Source organism: Pan troglodytes, chromosome 23 (assembly GCF_028858775.2).
Source record: "Pan troglodytes isolate AG18354 chromosome 23, NHGRI_mPanTro3-v2.0_pri, whole genome shotgun sequence".
NCBI classification, from domain to species: domain Eukaryota; kingdom Metazoa; phylum Chordata; class Mammalia; order Primates; family Hominidae; genus Pan; species Pan troglodytes.
The window spans coordinates 36,188,615-36,209,367 of NC_086016.1; the positions used below are offsets into that span (position 1 = coordinate 36,188,615).

The 20,753-nt window shown below is 43.0% G+C and overlaps 1 long non-coding RNA gene across 1 annotated transcript in view; it reads left to right on the plus strand.

The window, feature by feature from the left end:
• Positions 1–20,320, plus strand: part of LOC134809724 (uncharacterized) — a 95,585-nt gene extending 75,265 nt beyond the window's left edge. The window contains exons 2-3 of the long non-coding RNA XR_010156149.1: positions 3,551–3,609; positions 19,995–20,320. This is a non-coding gene — a long non-coding RNA (uncharacterized LOC134809724). The remainder of the gene's footprint in view (positions 1–3,550; positions 3,610–19,994) is intronic.
• Positions 20,321–20,753: the final 433 nt, after the last annotated feature.

Here is a 20,753-nt window from a genome sequence, read left to right on the forward strand (position 1 = left end):
TGTCTGGCACTCCCTAGTGAGATGAACCCGGTACCTCAGATGGAAATGCAGAAATCACTGTCTTCTGCGTCGCTCACGCTGGGAGCTGTAGACCGGAGCTGTTCCTATTCGGCCATCTTCAGGATGCACATTCTTGTAAATGACACCACACTACTCGGTATGTGCGTGCGTGCCTATTTCACTTATAGTTTACTGGAGATTGCATCAACCACTCTGGGAAATAGTGCAATGAAAATCCCCTGCTGAGTTTTTAAGGAACTCACTGAAATGACCCAAGTAAGCCCTAGTATTTGGGAGTAGTTCCCCTTATTTTTCTGTTTCAATTGCTATTCCCTCTTAGCTTCCTCCTGGGCAACCAGAATCCTTGTCTGGTTGACTCAAGGGGTCAAGACATTGGCAAGGCATGTCTTTCTACATTTGGTGTTGCTTATTAATAATGTGAAGCTGATAATTTTTGAATTTTTTTTATTGTACTTTAAGTTCTGGGATTCATGTGCTGAACGTGCAGGTTTGTTACATAGGTATGCACGTGCCATGGTGGTTTGCTGCACCCATAAACCTGTCATCTACATTGGGTATTTGTCCTAATGCTATCCCTCCCCTGGCCCCCCACCCCCTGTCAGGCCCCAGTGTGTGATGTTCCCCTCCCTGTGCCCATGTGTTCTCATTGTTCAGCTCCCACTTATGAGTGAGAACATGCAGTGTTTGGTTTTCTGTTCTTGTGTTAGTTTGCTGAGAGTGATGGTTTCCAGCTTCATCCATGTCCCTGCAAAGGACATAAACTCATCCTTTTTTATGGCTGCGTAGTATTCCATGGTGTATATGTGACACATTTTCTTTATCCAGTCTATCATTGATGAGCATTTGGGTTGGTTCCAAGTCTTTGCTATTGTGAACTGTACCACAATAAACATACGTGTGCATGTGTCTTTATAGTAGAATGATTTATAATCCTTTGGGTATACACCCAGTAGTGGGATTGCCGGGTCAGATGGTTTAGGGTCAGGGGAAAGAAGCAAAGGAAATGAACTTTTATTTCAGAGCTATTGTGTGTCTCGCACTTGACTTTCATGATCTCACAATGCCCTGTGCAAATGGGCATTGTTAATTTCCTTCTTTTTTTTTTTTTTTGGTGAGGAAAGAAAGACAGAGTCACATGTTCAAGGGCACACAACCAGAAGCAGCGGACTAGAATTCGAATCCATGTGGAGCTAACTTTAGAGTTCATTTTTTTTCCAACTCTTCTGTAACATGCTGTATTAGATAATGTCACTAATTATAATTGAAAACATAGCCATCACATAATTTTGTCAGAAGAATTATGAATAATCTGTTGAGAATGTTCTCTGTCCTTTCTTACGGGCATCACTGGGAGATATGTGTCATCTTGTAAGTTGATGGATTTATGGGTACACTCACTTTATGTCACTGAGCTGACCTTCATAAAGCTGGTGTAAGTTAAAGTTTTGAACGTAGAATCACTTGAAAGGGCTTTTTTGTGCACTCAATATAAAGGTGGAACCCTAATGTATTGTAAATCAATATAAAGGGGGAACTGTATGTGTATTAGTTTGTTTTGTGTTGCTATAAGGGAATATCTGAGATTGGATAATATAAAGAAAAGAGGTTTACTTTGGCTCACAATTCTCTGGCTGTACAGGAAGCATGGTACAGGAAGCATGCTTCTGGCGAGGGCCTCACAAAGCTTACAGGCCTCAGTGTAAGCTTCTCTCATGCTGTGATAAAGGGAGCAAGAGAGAGGAGGCAGTTCCAGGCTCTTTTAAACAACCAGATCTCATATGAGCTCACAGAACAATAACTCACTCATTACCATGAGGAAAACACCAAAACTTTCATGAGGGATCTGCTCCCATGACGCAAACATCTCCCACCAGGCCGCACCTCCAACACTGGAAGTCACATTTCAACATGAGAGTTGGAAGAGACAGAACACCCAAACTCTATCAACATGGAATGTAACTGCTCTGTCAACCTCTCTTTCACGAAAAATCTGATTTTCTTTTCTTTTCTTTTTTTTTTTTTTTTTTTTTTTGAGACAGGGTCTTGCTCTGTCACCCAGGCTGGAGTGCAGTGGCATGATCTCGGCTCACTGCACCCTCTGCCTCCTGGGTTCCAGCGATTCTCCTGCCTCAGCCTCCCAGGTAGCTGGGATTACAGGCATGTGCCACTATGCCCGGCTAATTTTTGTATTTTTAGTATAGACAGGGTTTCACCATGTTGGTCAAGCTAGTCTTGAACTCCTGACCTCAGGTGATCTGCCCGCCTCGGCCTCCAAAGTGCTAGGATTACAGGCATGCACTACCACGCCCAGCCAAAATCTGGTTTTCTTAAAGGGAGGTACCCCTGTTGTGATGATGTATGACTGTACACAACTATAGTTCTAAACCATCTTTGATTTTAAAAATTCTCCCGATTTATTAGAGCAGCATTATAGTACCATTTATGATCTTCTATTACATGATACGTACTTTTGAAGCACAAAGGCAACAAATAAATGTCTTTTGAATCAGTGAATTTAGTGAGCAAATACTATGTGACAAGAATGAAGGTCTGAAGGGAAGACAGATATGTAAACACACAGATACAATAGTGTGATCAATATAACCAAATAAATGTTCTTCTATTGTCTATCATCCATTTATTCAAAGGCATTTAATATTTAGCTCCAACTATGAGCCATGCTCTAATGTAAAGGCTGGATACACAGTGAAGAGAAAAAGATATATGCCCTTGTTCTCTTGAGCTTATGGTTTTTCCACACATATCTGCATAGGAGGTAGCATATTATGTTGTCCACGTGCATAGGTACTAGCCCCAAACTGCCTGGGTTCAAGTCCTCCCACTTGCTAGCTCTATGACCTTGGGTAAGTTATTTAACATTTCTGTGACTTAGTTTTCTCTGGTGTCTTATGGACCCCAAAACAGTATAATACCTACCTCATAGAGTTGTTATGAGGATCGAATAAATTAGTATTTGAAAATACTTAGATTAATGACCTTCTCATAGTGAAGGCAAAATGCCATTTGTCAATGAAGCAAGTAGAATGGTATGTAATAAACCTGAATTGTTCTACTTTTGTGAGATCCACATTCCGCCTATACTGTCTATTATCTCTAAACGGACACATTTTAAAACTTAAATGTTTATCTATGTGCTACCAAACATCACAACTAAGCCTCATTTTGCCAGGCGGGATACATTGTCATAAATCTAATGATGGCACAGGGCACTTCCTCTCTGAAGCCCTCTTTGTCCTCCAGGCAAGATCAGCAATACCATCCTCTGTGCTTTCACATAGTTTGTGGCAAGCTCTAGTAAGTGCTCATCAGAATGCCTAGAGCTCAGTCCTTACTCTTGGCCAGTTGGCCCATAGGAGGCTCATCCTTTGGTTTGCCCTGCCCATGTGGTCCCAGACCTATAAATATTGGAAATCAGAAAAATTCCACATTGTGGAATTTTTAAGACATAGGGAAAACTTGGAAAAGCTCTTTGCATGAAGTGTTCAATAACTGTCAGATATCTTTATAGGGGTATCTTTGTGCTGATGTGTCCATCAAGAGAACATACACAGCAGTGACACTTGCCAGGTAAGGAACACACCCACCTGAGATTGAAGGGGCTTTGGAATGAGCATGGGGCAGAGCTAAGGAGGGTGTGTGTCTGGAGTAGGTGGGAATGAAGGGTCATGGAGCTTTGGAATAAGCATTGGGCAGAGCTAAGGAGGGTGTATGTCTGGAGTAGGTGGGAATGAAGGGTCATGTTCTGAAGCTGTTTCTGACTCCATCTTTATGAAGTAGGAAGGAAAGGAGCAGAAGCTCACGCATTCTGCCCGAATGGCCAAGAGTGGGGGCTGAACTCGAAGCTGTTGCTGCAGAAGAGAGGAAATTAATACCTTTTATCTTGGGAGTCTGGAGGAAGCCATGTTTCTGTTTATTTCAAAGGGTTTAGAAAAGGGTTCACCAGGCAAACAGTAATAAAAATTCATCCTAGGTAGAGGGAACAGCATAGAACAAATGCACACAACACCATGAAATATTTGGTTGATTATTGACATTTTGACAGTATTTGAATTTAGCAGGTCACCTGAAGAGTTTCTAGAGAAGAGAATATAGAAGTAAGTAGAGAATTAATCATTAAGGTCCTTGAGGGTCCCAAGATGCTCCTGGTTGTATTAAGAGGTTGAATAAAAATGAAAAATTCCCCATGCTGAACCACTTCTGCTGAGTGCATTCTGAAACAAATTTTAAAAAAATACATTTCTTTTTAATACTTCTGCATTAACCAGTCTGAGGAATCTGGCATTTAGAGACATAAATGTTTCTGAAATACCCCACCACAGCAAAATATCTGAAAATGTTTCTTAATTGTTAGAAAAAAACTATTTCTGTACATGCCTGGAATGAGTTTTTTTAAACACCACCCTTCAACAGACCATCTTTCCGGCCCCAAGTGGCTGAGGATGGTGGTGCTAAGTGGTTTAATAGAGATGCTGTTGTCTCTCTCTTGCATATCACGCCTCCACTTCAATGTATAATTTTACTTTTTTGCTGGGTAAGTGCCCTAAAAGGTTGCTATAGATGTATACCCAACACGTGAAAGAGTGTCAGATGATCAGTCAAGCTGCCTCTATATAACCGGCCTGGCAAAGGCGTTTGAAAATCCTTTTTTCCAAAATGTACTTGAATCCATCCCATTTGAATGAGCTCCATGCACATTCACCACAGCCATCACCTTTTCAATCTGCCTCAAGCAAATACATGTCCTTAAACAGCTTCCTCTGGAAAGCAAACTTCCCAAGGGGAAGTGAGAGGAGGGTCATGCTTACTTTACAGTTGAAGGCAAATGGAAATGTACTGGATTCCATTCTGAGCCTTGGACAGTGGGCCTCTCTGCTGCCATACCCCCTCCAAGAAACACCCCCTGCCCTGGCCCTTGGTGTTCACTGACCTTGCCCTTCCTTGAATGCACATATCAATTAGAGTTGGTACTAGGCAGTTTAGTTCTTGGATATCAGCTGTCTTGAACTTCTCTCTAATTGTCATCGTCATTGCTATAGGCATCAAAAGTGCTTATAGCTCCAGAACATGCCACACTCTCTCATCCCTCTGGGACTCTGCTACTGCGCCTGCACCCTCTCATCCCTGAGTGCTGCTCCTGCTACTTGGAATGCTCATTCCCTCTCTTTGCTGCTAGACTGTAGTCATCTGTCTGGGTTGCTACAACAAAATGCCATAGACAGGGTGGCCTAAACAACAGACGTTTATTTTTCACATTTCTACAGAAGAGAAATTTCAAGATTAAGGTGACAAGAGATTCAGTTCAGGTGTCAGTTCTTCTGGAAAGCCTTACCTAATTCCCTCGACACTGGCTGCATTCCCTCTCTGCAAATTCCTCTTATCACAGCTCAATTGAGCTGTGCCACTGCAGACCATTTATTTGCCTCTCTTCCTCACTAGATTGTGAGCCATTTGAGGGTGGAGGCTTGTCCTTCGTTTTTTGTACTATGCAGTGTTTGTAGGAGGTAGGAAGTGTTCAAATAACGATTTAATGAAAGTAGGAGCAATTACTTTTAGAAGAAATGCATAATGGATGAACTTATTGTCCACTCCTGGTAACACCCCCAATCACTACACTCTTTGTAGGGCTTTTACTGTTTTCCTAGTTTCCTAGGGAGATAGAATTAGTGATGCTTGATTCCTCCTTGGATGGCTGTTTCTAACCCTTTCCTGGTCAGACCTTACCCAACTCACCCTGTGCCTCTTGTTCCATCTGTGTCAATATGTGTATGTGTAAGTATGTGTGTGTGTTTCTGTAAGTTCTCCATGGGCTATATAGCAGTGGTTCTCAATCCTACTTATATGTTAGAATCACTTAAGAGCTATTATAAAGTTAATGCCGTTAGCAGAACAGATCATGAATGTCAATTTATATTGCAGATACCATGAAAGCAGCTTTCATTTGGGCTTCCTAGTTAACCAACCTCCTAACTAGGGTAGGGGAAGGAAAATAGCTCCGACATCTGTTCAGTGGGACCTCGAATTTTCAGCCAATGTGTTCAATTCAGTCCTTGTTTGATCACCCAAAAAAAGTCATCAGTTTAAGTCAAAGTATATTTCTGAGTTCAGGAAAGCAGATTCTTGGGACAGACTCTCTAAGAGTGACTATTCGTTGGGCAGGATGGGAGAAATCCTTTTATTCATCAGTCTCCTACTGTTTGCAACTTCTTGTTTTTTTTTCACGTTTTCTAACAATCTTAGATCTCTGGACAATATGCATGCTTCTGGTGGACAGGGAGGAAACTGACATTGAGATGAAGAGAAGAAAAACACAAGATCAAATGCTTGTGCTCTGTTCACAGCTTTATTCTGGCATATAGTAGCTGCTCAGGAAATATTTGTTGAGTGGTTGAGTGACTAAACATTTTCTCCTTACACTTCTTTCTTTGGCAAAATTTTGTGTTTCTCCCTTCCTCAAGAATATTAAGGTTTGTCTAGGAATCCCCATTAGCCTAGACCAAATATAGGGTGGTGGTTCAGGCAGGTTACTGAACCATGGTTTTTAAGCCTGGAAGCAATTTTCTTTGTGGATGGCACTTTCACTAAGTGTGGTTAGTATGTGAGTCTAGACACCTGGTGAGTGCTCACCTCCTTCATTTGGAGCTGCCCATCTGTTTCTGTTTCTCCCATTCTACATTGTAAGCCACATACCCTGATCGCTACGCTCCAACTTCCTAGGGTCTTTACTGTTCTCCTAGTCTCCAAGGGCGATGGAAGAAGTAGTGCTTGATTTCTCCTTGGATGGCTGTTTTTAACCCTTGCCTGCTCAGACCTCATCCTACTCCTCCTGTGCCTCTTTCTCTATCTGTGTCAGTATGTGTGTGTATAAGCATGTGTGTGTGTTTCTTTTCTTTCTTTCTTTTTTTTCCTCAGGCAGAGTCCCACTCTGTTGCCCAGGCTGGAGTGTGGCAGCACAATCTTGGCTCACTGAAATCTCTGCCTCCCAGATTCAAACGATTCTCATGCTTCAGCCTCCCAAGTAGCTGAGATTATAGGCACATGCCACCATGCCTGGCTAATTTTTGTATTTCTTTTTTCTTTTCTTTTTTTTCTTTTTGAGACAGAGTCTCACTCTGACCCAGGCTGGAGTGCAGTGGCGTGATCTCAGCTCACTGCAACCTCCACCTCCCTGGTTCAAGCTATTCCAGTGGCGTGATCTCGGCTCACTGCAACCTCCACCTCCCCGGTTCAAGCTATTCCAGTGGCGTGATCTTGGCTCACTGCAACCTCTGCCTCCCTGATTCAAGCGATTCCCCTGCCTCAGCCTCCCGAGTAGCCAGGACTGCAGGTGCATGCCACCATGCCCAGCTAATTTTTTTGTATTTTTCGTAGAGATGGGGTTTCACCGTGTTAGCCAGGATGGTCTCGATCTTCTGACCTCATGATCTGCCCGCCTAGGCCTCCCAAAGTGCTGAGATTACAGGTGTGAGCCACTGCGCCCAGCCTAATTTTTGTATTTTTAATAGAGATGAGGTTTCGCCATGTTGTTCAGGCTGGTCTCGAACTCCTGGCCTCAAATTATCTGCCTGCCTCAGCCTCCAAAAGTGCTGTGATTACAGGCATGAGCCACTGTGCCTGGCCAGAGTATGTGTGTGTGTTTCTTTAAGTTCTCCATTGGCTATAGTGGTGGTTTTCCTGCCACTGGCTGTATTTTCTTATCTAGTATTCCCTAGCAATCCTTGGTTCCCTTCTTGCAGGCTCTACTACCATAGTCTGCTATTGTATACTTGCTTATTCAAATCTGTTACATCACACAACATTAGTTTGAATTTGCAAAGCTTTTTTTCTCTTTCTTTCTTTCTTTTTTTTTTTTTTTTTGAGACAGTGTCTTTCTCTGTCCCCCAGGCTGGAGTGCAGTGGCATGATCTGGGCTCACTGCAACCTCCGCCTCCCGGGTTCAAGCAATTTTCCTTCCTCAGCCTCCCGAGTAGCTGGAATTACAGGCACACACCATCATGCTCAGCTAATTTTTGTATTTTTTGTAGAGACAGGATTTCACCATGTTGGTCAGGCTGGTCTCGAACTCCTGACCTTGTGATCTGCCCACCTTGGCCTCCCAAAGTCCTGGGATTACAGGCGTGAGCCCTGGCACTCAGCTGCCTCCGTTTTTTGTGGGTGGATATGTGTGCTGGAGTCTGTGATCTTGGTTATTTGCTTCTGTATTTGCTTTGCTCCATCCTTAGACTTCTGCTTCTCTGCAGAAGTTTCCCTTGGAAACTCTGAGTCCTCTTACTGGAGCATGTAGGTATTAATGGTCCCTTGGCCACAGATGCAGCCCACAGGAGCCCAGGGCGCTACCTCCAGCTCATCCATTGATACACTCCCATAGCAAGGTTGGCACCTTTGTCTCTCTCTGTGCCACTTAGGCATGACCCTAAGGCTAAAATCTGGGGCAGCTGATGCATCTCCCACCACATTTTCCTTCCACTCTTCATTAGAGAAGACATTTGTTTTCTCACCTCCCACATAGTCTGCATCTTTTTTTTTTTTTTTTAATTTTTATTATTTATTTTTTTTAGACAGTGTCTTACTCTGTTGCCCAGGCTGGAGTGCAGTGGTGCCATCTTGGCTCACTGCAACCTCCATCTCTTGGGTTCAAGTGATTCTCCTACCTCAGCCTCCTGAGTAGCTAGGATTAGAGGTGCGCACCACCATGCCTGGCTAATTTTTTTTTTTTTTTTTTTTTTTTGGTATTTTTTGATACAGACGGGGTTTCACCATGTTGGCCAGGCTGGTCTTGAACTCCTGACATCAAGTGATCCACTCGCCTCAGCCTCCCAAAGTGCTGGGATTACAGGCGTGAGCCACTGCACCTGGCCAATCTGCATCTCACTCTTATCTGTCTTTACCATTCTACTAAAATATCTCATGAGAAGATCTCTTAAGATGGGGACATTACTAAATTCAGTGGATGCTTTTCCACATTGATTTTGCTTGATCTTGTAGCAGTTGTCATTATTCTTTTTTTTTTTTTTTTTTTTTTGAGACGGAGTCTTGCTCTGTCGCCCAGGCTGGGGTGCAGTGGCGCGATCTGGACTCACTGCAAGCTCCGCCTCCCGGGTTCACGCCATTCTCCTGCCTCAGCCTCCCGAGTAGCTGGGACTACAGGCACCCGCCACCATGCCCTGCTAATTTTTTGTATTTTTAGTAGAGATGGGGTTTCACCGTGTTAGCCAGGATGGTCTCAATCTCCTGACCTCATGATCCGCCCACCTCGGCCTCCCAAAGTGCTGGGATTACAGGCATGAGCCATCATGCCTGGCCTTCAATACAAGTTTACAAAAACTAGTTGTGAGTGGATTTTTTTTTTTTTTTTTTGGATGTAGATAAAGAATGTGAGTTTTTGACCAAGGAGATTTGCGCTTGAAAAGAAGTTCTTCGTGGGGATGCAGGAATCCCAACCACAAGGAGTTTGCAGAAAGTTCATGGTGTTTTCGGGCTTCTCTAGGCCCCAAAAGTGGGAAGTTGGGGCAATCATACCTAGATATCAAATACTGGAGATTTAACTTCCCCGGAGTTTTAACCATATAATATTGGGTGAGGCTTGAGGAGGCCAGACACAGATGAGGAGAGATAAACTGGAAAGGGTTTTACAGTTTTGTCATGCGAAGTTCCCTGCAGAGACAGCACCCATGCAGGGGAAGCAATGGGGTGGTCCTGAGGCAGAGGGAGGGAGGGAAATCCCGGGCAAGAGCCTTTCTCGTGGCTTCCGTGGGAAGGAATGAGCAGGGCAGGGCAAGTAGGCTAGGGCTAATTTAAATAATTCCAGTGGGTTCTGGGGCATAGAGGCTGTCCTTGGTTGTCTGATCCCTGACCCTAGGATGATTAGGGTGGGTGTATAGTGGCCCAGAATGTGACCTGTAAAAGGGAGATGGTTGGGGTGTGGACTAAAGCAGCTACTCAAGAAGGAGGAACTGACTGGCCTCCAGCTAGGGCCTCAAAAGTAGATCAAGGCAGCATTTTAACACTACATTATTCCTACCTAATTCCCCACTCCTCTGAAGTATGGACTCTGGCAGGGTAGTGATGGTTTCTCTCCAGTTCATTGGTGTAGTGTTAGGACCTAGAATAGCACTTTCCTCGATAGTATTTCCTGGGTAAGTGCTCAGTTAATAATTGTCGAAAGAAAGAATGTATATAATGTCTTCAAAAAAATTGAATGAATACAAGGAGAAAATTTATAGATATGTTAAGAAACCCATTGGAAGATCTCCAATAAGCTCAGGTTTTTGAAAGATGGTGGCCAGATTCAAAAGTGGAGTTTTCAACATGAGAGAAAAGTTCACAACAAGCGTATCCTTACATATCCTGAACCATACAAAAATGATGCTGCCAGCATTACATGAAGCAAGGCAAAGGAAAAAGAGAAGCCCACTATTTGAGGAATAAAAAAATGATGTCATCTCACATGTTAGAAATAAACTTCAGGACGATTCAATTCTGAATTGTCTCCATCCATATCCACGTGGGAAATATGATTTATTATGGACATCTAATTTTTGCTCCTCTAATTTTGCATCCATTCCTCCTTCCTTTGGTGTTAACAACAGAATCTTCAGGGGACCACTCATTCTCTCCTCTTCAGTCATGAGGCTCTACAGGTGACTTCAGCTCATGCTCAGATCTGACCCATCAGAATCAAGTGAATAGTCTGAGATCAGATTTATGATGTGGACAAAGCTGATGAGAATACGCCCTGTAGTTCTGCTGGAACATTGGGAAAAAGAAGTCCTCTTTCTGCTGGAGCTTCAAGCTCGTAGACTGAAGACGGCTTGCTGGGGACCATCTTGTAACCATCAAAGGCAAGCCCATGTGAGACTGAAGCCAGTAGAGAGGAAAACAGAACCAAAAGATGGAGACAGATGTTGGACAGTTCTCCTGGAGTACCTTAGGCTTTTATTTACATTAGTCCATAAAATCCTTTTGTTTTCTAGTTTGGGTTTGAAACTGGGTTTCTTTAGCTTTTAAATGAAAGGGGTTCTGCCTAATTCAAGATATGAACGGACAAAGGTGAATAAGCAGCGTGGAGGTAGAATGCAGCCCCGTACAGGTGAGATCACAGGTGGCATCGGAGAGGAAGGGGGAAGACGGTTGCTCTAAATGAGGTGACAACCCGAGTCCTCAAAGATTGCATCCCAGGGTGCTAGAAGGAATGTCAGATGGTCTCAGAGCCAAAGTCAGTGATCCTAGAAATCAAGACGTCAAGGAATGTAAGAACAAACATCGGCATGTTTTGTCCCCGTTTTTTGTTTTGTTTTGTTTTGTCTGTTTTTTGAGATGGAGTCTCGCACTGTCACTGGGGAGGAAGTGAGATGGCGCCATCTCGGCTCGCTGCAACGTCCGCCTCCCAGGTTCACGCGATTCTCCTGCCTCAGCCTCCTGAGTCGCTGGGACTACAGGCGCACACTACCACATCCGGCTAACTTTTTGTATTTTTAGTAGAGACAGGTTTCAGACGGAGTTTCAGTCTTGTTGCCCAGGCTGGAGTGTAGTGGTGCGATCTCCCTCACTGCAACCTCCACCTCCCAGGTTCAAGCAGTTCTCCTGCCTCAGCCTTCCCAGTAGCTGGAATTACAGGCATGCACCACCACGCCCAGCTAATTTTGTATTTTTAGTAGAGATGGGGTTTCTCCATGTTGGCCAGGCTGGTCTTGAACTCCTGACCTCAGGTGATCCACCCGCCTCAGCCTCCCAAAGTGCTGGGGTTACAGGCGTGAGCCGCCCCACCCAGCCGTGCCCCCATTTATAATAAAGTGTAACCTGAACACTATAACACACTGAACTGAACTTTAATTCCATGGAGTTCCAACACAGCAAAGAGATGGTTTATGGACATTTGAGAAAAACAAATCACTTGCAGCTAACATATATACTCACTTGCTAAACTCACAACTTTGCTTTAAAAGTAAAGTTTTGTGATTGGCAGATAATGAAATGCCTAAGATATAATAACTATAATAATGATAATAATGACACTTCCTGAAGACAGGCCCCTTATGCATCTTATTCATAGCTCCGTCCCTTCACCTAGAACAGTGGCTGACACACAATAGGTGATCAATACATATTTCTCGAATAAATGAACAACAAAGCTCATATTTATTGAACACTATGTGCCAGAGAAAGACATGGAAATAAAATTTATTAAAATTACAGATAATGATTATAATAACAACACTTACAGAACAAACTGTGTGGCAGGAATCAATTTAAAGTATTTTACATATATTACATCTATTAACTTCATTAAATGCTACAGATTGAATTGGATCTCCCTCAAAAAAAATCATATGTTGAAACCTGAACCCTCAGTATCTTAGAACGTAACTATATTTGGAGCTAGATAGGGCCTTTAAAGAGGTGATTAAGTTAAAATGAGGTCATTAGGGCAGGCTCTAATCTATGACTAGTATCCTTATAAGAAGAAGAGATGAGGTCTGGCCATAGTGGCTCATGCCTGTAATCCCAGCACTGCAGGAGGCTGAGGCAGGAGGATCCCTTGAGGTCAGGAATTTGAGACCAGCCAGGGCAACATAGAAAGATGCCTGTGTCTACAAAAAACATTTTTAAAAAGTTAGCCATGTGTGGCTGTATGCACCTCTGGTCCCAGCTACTCAGGAGGCTGAAGTGGGAATATTGCTTGAGCCTAGGAGTTCGAGGCTGCAGTGAGCCATGATCGCCACTGCACCCCAGCCTGGGTGACAGAGTGATTCTGTCAAAGAAAAGAAGCAAGAGATGATTAGGACTCAGACACACACAGAAGGATGGCTATATGGGAACGCAGGGAGAACATAGCTATCCTTAAGCCAAGGAGAAAGGCCTTAGGAGAAACCAATTTTGCTGACACCTTGATCTAAGACTTCCAGCCTCCAGAATTGTAAGGAAATAAATTTCTGTTTTGTAAGTCACTCAGTCTAGGCCACGTGTGGTGGCTCACACTTGTAATCCTAGCACTTTGGGAGGCCAAGGTGGGTAGATCACTTGAGGTCAGGAGGTCGAGACCAGCTTGGCCAACATGGTAAAACCCTGTCTCTACTAAAAAATACAAAAATTAGCCTAATGTGGTGGCATGCACCTATAATTCCTGCTGCTAGGGAGGCTGAGGCAGGAGAATCTCTTGAACCTGGGAAGCAGAGGTTGCAGTGAGCCAAGATTGCACCACTGCACTCCAGCCTGGGAAACAGAGTAAGACTCTGTCTCAAAAAAAAAAAAAAAAAAAAAGTTACTCAGTTTATGGCACTATGTTATGGCAACCTTAACAAACTAATCCATTACTCTTGTAATAACCACGTAGTCTGACTTCAGGGTTCATACTCCTAACCTCTGTGTTACACTGGCTTGCACACAACAATGGCTAACGTTATTGGCCACTTGCCAATAGCTGCTCAGTAGCAAGGTGGCTGCCTAAAATGAAACCTTCTGTAGTGCCTCATGCCTTTGTCAGTTTCCTTCAGCATTTTGTTCCCACTTTTATTACTTATTCTTCTATGTCTTGCTTGTTTTACCCAGGTGCGGTGTGCTTGCCCTTGGTCTGTGGTACTTGGGAAGAGACCCACAGGTTGCTAACTGAGATCTCATAGAATCTCATGGGATCTACCATCCTTTTCCATATAGTACGATCATTTGGTCAACTAAATACCAGAGAAGTGTAAAGCAAAGATCGTTTATTCATTCAACAGACTGACTTGCTTAGTTCTTTTTATCTGCCAGACTGATCACACACTGAGGCTGGAGAAGTGGATTATCTGTCAGCTATGGCATGCAGCTCTGCCATCTTCTTGCTGTGAAATGAAGTTGATATTCTTCTACAGAGGGCCGTTGTGAGGATTATTAAATAAGATGGTTTATGCAAAGTGCTCAGCACAATGCTAGTGACCGAGATGGCCTTAACTTTCCTCTAGGCTTGACTTGACTTTAGACAGACTTCTTTCTCACTTGGGGTCCTTCTCTTCCCTTTTTAGAGCATTTACTTTAGAAAATCATAATTGTAAATTCTTTCTCTGCCCCTTTGAGATGTAAATCTTTTTATTTTTATTTTTGAGATGAGGTTTCTCTCTTGTCGCCCACGCTGGAGTGCAGTGGTGTGATCTTGGCTCATCACAACCTCTGCCTCCCGGGTTCAAGAGATTCTCCTGCCTCAGCTTCCCGGGTAGCTGGGATTGCAGGTACCCACCACCACGCCCGGCTAATTTTTTGTATTTTTAGTAGACACAGGGTTTCATCATGTTGGCCAGGCTGGTCTTGAACCTCTGACCTCAGGTGATCCACCCACCTTGACCTCCCAAAGTGCTGGGATTAGAGGCGTGAGCCACTGTGCCCGACCATAAATCTTTTAGATCGCACCGCTGCACTCCAGCCTGGGTGACAGAGCAGGACACCATCTCAAAAAAAAAAAAAAAAAAAAAAATTATCATATTGTTAATGAATTTGTGTTATGTGGCTCAATTATATTAATAACAATTGAATTTCAAATAAAAAAAATCCTCTTGCCAGTGGACAACCCAAGAATGTCTTTCTCTAGGACCTGGTAACCATCCTTTTGAAATGTAATCATCATGGAAGAGAATCCCTCTACCTATGGGAGGGTAGGAGCCTAACTTTCAGTGGGCACCTTGCTCTGTGTTGTAAAATTTCTTCCTGTCAAGAAGATGCAAGAAAGCTTATTTTCCTTTGGGTAAGGCCAATTAGCAAGCACAGGTCACCTATGGTCCAACTCACCCTGGCTCTTAAAAACTCCACACCTTCAAAAGAAGACATTCATGCAGCCAACAAACATGGAAAAAAAAAAAGCTCATCATTAGTGATCATTAGAGAAATGCAAATCAAAACCACAATAAGATACCATCTCATGCCAGTTAGAATGGCCATTATTAAAAAGTCAAGAAACAACAGATGGTTGCAGAGAAATAGGAACACTTTTACACTGTTGGTGGGAATGTAAATTAGTTCAACCATTCTGGAAGATGGTATGGTGATTCCTCAAAGATCTTGAACCAGAAATACCATCTGACCCAACAATTCCATTACTGGGTATATACCCAAAGGAATATAAATCGTTCTATTACAAAATACATGCATGCGTATGTTCATTGCAGCACTATTCACAATAATAAAGACATGGAATCAACCCAGATGCCCATCAACAATAGACTGGATAAAGAAAATGTGGTACATATATACCATGGAATACTATGCAGCCATAAAAAGGAACAAGATCATGCCCTTTGCAGGGACATGGTTGGAGCTGGAAACCATTATCCTCAGCAAACTAACGCAGCAACAGAAAACAAACACTGCATATTCTCACTTGTAAGTCGGGGTTGAAAAATGAGAACGTGCGGACACAGGGAGGGGAACGATACACACTGGGGCCTGTTGGGGGGTGGGGTAGGGGGAGAGAGAGCATTAGGAAAAATTGCTAATGCATGCAGGGCTTAATACCTAGGTGATGGGTTGATAGGTGCAGCAAACCACTATGGTACATGTTTACATATGTAACAAACTGGTACATCCTGCACATGTACCCCAGAACCTAGAACAAAACAAAACAAAACAACCTCTTCTACCATTTGGTTCAGTGCAGTTGACTTCAGATTGAGTTCTGTCTGGCCTCTCTTCCCAATTGCAATAGCCTTGACTAAAGCCTGCCTTGCTGTTTTTTTGTTTTTGTTTTTGTTTTTTTCAAAATATTGATATACCTAGTTGAATTTCTTCTTTTCTGTTTTGTTCCAGTTTTCTAGAACAGGCACTGCAAATGAATTACTTGGAAAATATCACACAGTTAATATCGACCATAGAAGCCATGTTGCATGTCAATAACAGTGCAGATGCTTCTGAAAAGCCAGGTGTTTCCCCATCCACATTTTATTTATTTTATTATTATTATTTTAAATTTATTTTTCCACAATTTATTGGGGTACAGGTGGTATTCGTTACATGAGTAAGTTCTTTAGTGGAGATTTGTGAGAACCTGGTGCACCCATCATCCGAGTAATATACACTGCCCCATATTTATTGTCTTTTATCTCTCACTCCCCTCCCACTCTTTCCCTCAAGTCCCCAAAGTCCAGTGTATCATTTTTATGCCTTTGTGTCCTCAAAGATTAGCTCCCACATATCAGTGAGAACATACGATTTTTGGTTTTCCATTTCTAGTTACTGCCTTGCTGTTGAACTTAGTGCACTTTTAAATTTGGACACCAGGTATACAGTAAGTGTTCAATAAATATTATGCAGTAAGTCTATTATTATGCTGCACTTTCTGACCTCAAGAACACCTTATGGTCTTCCGGTGAACGGTGTGTGACGTGACCAAGGTAGGGCTGACACCAAGTTAGGGCTCATTAATGGTTAATCACCTCTGATTTCTCCATTATTGTGTGCAGGATGTGTGTAAATCATGAGCATGTAGAGGTGTGTAAGAAGTAATCATTGCCCCCCCCATGACCTTATAGTCACAAAGTCTGTCATATAACAAGCATTCTATGATCATGTGGCAAGATTTTAGAAGAGGTTGTGCAATCAGCTAGGGAGTACACAGGCAGTGACAAAGCTCAGCCTGGTGACTGGGGAAGACTTCATTTTACCAAAGAGGGACCAGCAGGAAGAGGAAGAGGGAAGACACAGGGTCAGAAAAGCATGTGACATGTTGGAAAGCAGGGAGCCGTTTCCTGTAGCTGGGGTTCAGTGTATAGAATTTGGACTGGGGGCCAGGCGCGGTGGCTCATGCTTGTAATCCCAGCACTTTGGGAGGCCGAGGCAGGTAGGTCACCTGAGGTCACGAGTTCAAGACCAGCCTGGCCAACATGGCGAAACCCCCGTCTCTACTAAAAACACAAAAATTAGCCAGGCATGGGAGGTGCCTGTAATCCCAGCTGCTCGGGAGGCTGGGGCAGGAGAATCACTTGAACCCAGGAGGCAGAGGTTGCAGTGAGCCAAGATCACGAGACTCCATCTCAAAAACAAACAAACAAACAAACAAACAAAAATTGGATCAGGGAAGTGGGAAGAGATGAAGCTGGAAACATAAATTGGAGCCTGATTGGTGAGGTCATTTTATGGCCACAGCATTCGCAGTTGATAAGCAGGCATGTTGCATGGAAGGCTTTTAAGTAATAGGTGCTATAGCCAGTGTTTGATTTAAAGAGGTCAATGCTGATAGTGTGTAGGTTAGATTGAAATGTACAGGGTTTTCATCAGGAACAGGAAGGTTAGCCAGGGGGGTTATTGGAATTGTTTGGATAAATGATGATGCAGGACTCAACAGTGGCCGTGGAGGTGGAGAGGTGGGGAGGGATGTGGGGAATTTATAAGAGATTGGCAGGGAAGAAAGTGGAGTGTAAGGTAGTGGAAGGGATCATGCGAGGTTAGAAAATGGCATAGATCACAGTAACATTAACCAGAGCAGAGAGTGCAGGAGGAGAGGCTGCATTGGAGGCAGAAGGGAGGCAGGGAGAGAGATGATGGATTCAGCTTTGGACTTACTGCATTTGAGGGGTTTGCAGTATATCAAGGTGGAGTTGACAATTAGACCTTTACATTTGAGTCTGGAGCCTAAGAGAGAGTTTAGAGATAAAGGCCTGGGATTGGTTGGCATTTAGGTTACCACTGAAATTCCAGGCACGATTGAGTTCTCCAGGGGGAGTATGATGAGAATAAAAGAAAAGAAAATATAAAGGGGCTAAGATAGGTGGACACAAAGAATCTAAGTTTATGAGTCTATCTCCCCATAATTGGAAACACTACTCATAAGAACCATTCTTCCGAAAGAAATTGGCACAGTTAAATGGGACCAAAAGAGACCACGCCCTTTTAGGGAGTCCCGTTAGACTACAAACTCCTTGAGGTCAGCCAGCACATCTGCCTCAGTGCATAGCCCAGTGTTTGGCACATAAGCATCCCTCCTCTGTGTTATGAATGAATGAGGATTCATTGTAGTTGGCATACAGAAGACCAAGAGACACCTGAAGGCTGTCCTGAAAGGTTTGAAGAGCCAAGTGGACACCGCAAGGGTCTTACTGGTTTGAAAGTTCACAATTATGGCGTGGACATTACAAAAAAAGTCAATTTCAGCTGTTACATCAAAGAAGAGCTTTCTGAAAAATGAAAGATTGAGGACCGGGCGCGGTGGCTCACACCTGTAATCCCAGCACTTTGGGAGGCCGAGGTGGGTGGATTGCCTGAGGTCAGGAGTTTGAGAGCAGCCTGACCAATATGGTGAAACCCAGTCTCTACTAAAAATACAAAAATTAGCCGGGTGTGGAGGCATGTGCCTGTAGTCCCAGCTATTCAGGAGGCTGAGGCAGGAGAATTGCTTGAACCTGAGAGGCAGAGGTTGCAGTGAGCTGGAGTCGTGCCACTGCACTCCAGCCTGGGCAACAAAGAGACACTTCATCTCAAAAATAAATAAATAAATAAATAAATAAATAAATAAAGGATTGAACAGTGAGTCATGAGTTTGATGTCCCCAGAGGCCATTAAGCCTGAGGCTGGAGTGGTCTTCAGGGATGCCAGAGAAAGGATTCCCTATTGCCTGAGGGTTGGAGGTAAACCCCTCTGAGATCCTTTCTGCCCTGAATTGAGACCTAACTTGCAGGATTAATGGAAAAAACTTGTATATTAGAATGAAGTTCATCAACATTCAAATACCAGGTTGGTGGCTTTTTAGCTGTGTAATCTTGGACAAATTATTCACTCTTCCTGAGTTCCAAGTCTTCATTAATACCATGGGCTTATGATGCCTATAGTAAAGGTTAGGATTAGGGTTTGCTACTTATCATAGAAAAGCTCAGATACCACTGACTTGAATGAAATAGAAATGCGGTTTTTATTTCTCCCCGAAATGTAGTGTGTAGGTAGGGATTCTAGGGCTAGTGTGCAAGTTTCTTTTATTTTTCTGCCCCACCATCCTCATGTTCATCCATCCTCATGTTCACCTCAAGATTCAAGCTACCTTTAAGGACCACCCCTACCCCCACCTCCACATTCTAGGTTGCAGGAACTGTGTGGGTGGGGTGGGGGAAAGACAAATATAGGCTTGTTTTCCTGCTGAACCAGTTTCCTTCTGCTTTTATCTAATTGGCCACAGCTTAGTCTCATGGCCACAACTGACTGCCAGGGAGTCCGAGAAATGTTCTCTTTGCTCCTCCTTCCCCAAGCAATTATGACTCTATCACTAAAAAAGAAGGTAGAATGGATATATGAAAAATAAAGTAGAGGTTCCTCTTCAAAGACTTTCCTCCCAGTCTAATTAGGAATAAATAGTAACTTCTCTTAAAAGCAAAATTTATTCAAAGACCTGTGCTAATATTCTTAAATATCTGCTAGCCATAATAAAGAAATCGATGTGCTTTATGTTCTTAGCTCCCACAATTTAGCCTAAATATTTGCCCTGGCATGCTTATACTAGTCCAAGCAAGCATTACGTCATAGCCTGTTCCTCTTCCTTATCTGAAGGTGTTTTTACCTTTCTCAGCATTCCACAAGTTACTTCCTCCTTCCTTTGTTCTCTGCCTTTGCCTCGTTTAAAAAGTTCTAAGTTGCTAGCCAATCAAGGCAAATACAGAATGTGAGGTCCCATTCCAGCCAGTAGAAACTGGACACAGCAGTAAGGTGGAAGCGTCAGGTTATAAATGACCCTGTCTCCTTTGTTCAGTGTACTCTCATGGCAAAATTGCTGGTGAGTGTACCCTTTCTGCAGAAAGTATAAAAATAGCTTTGCTGAGATTTATGTTCAAGTGCTATTTCTTTACAGCACTGAAGAACAAGCATTTCAAACAGATATCATGGCACAATTGCCACTGTTTGCTCCTCCCCCTGGCAGAGTTCCATGTGGGTGAAAGAGATAATCCAGTATATATCAAATGCTTGAGCATAGTAGATGCTCACTAAATTGTCATTCTATTCTTATTCTACAGTAATTTGCAAGCAGATGGAACTTCAATATGGCAATAGAGAAAGAATCAATTAGACCAGAGTCTCCTCAGGAAGACTTTCTATAGGTAAGATAGAAAAAAGAATTGTAGTTTCCATTAATTGGCAATAGTAGGAAGAGTATTACAGAATAGGGGAAAATAGGAGGATAATTGTAGTAATTGTAATGCCCATTTGCTGAGGTTATGTGCCAGCCACTGTGCTTAGTGCTTGGCCAGTGTTGTTCTCATTGAATTCTCATAACCACCTTACGAGATAAATGCTATATTTGACCCTGTTTTACAAAGGAAGAAAATGAGGCTTTGAGCAGTTCACTGACTTGCCTGTGTTCAGGTAACTACTAAATGTTCAATCCAGAATTCATACTCAAAGATGTCAGGTTTTGAAGCCTGTAGTTCTAACCATGAGGCTGTATTACCAGCACCATTCATTAATTCCTGCAAGCATTCATTCATGTAATGCATATTTATTGAATTTCTACTCTATGCCAGGCATTGTTTGGAGCCTGGGGATACAGAGGGGTACAATACAGACAGTGTGTCTGTTTCAACAAATTTATATGCTGGTGGTGGAAATAAGTAAGTAGAAATAAGTAAGTAGAACCCTAAGTGAACAAAATAATTGCAGACACTGATAGATGTCATGGAGGAAATAGAACAAATAAAAGACTTGGCTGGTGGAAGAGGCTGCTTTCAACAGGGTCCAGGAAGACTTCTCTGAGCTGGGGACTGGATGGTAAGAAC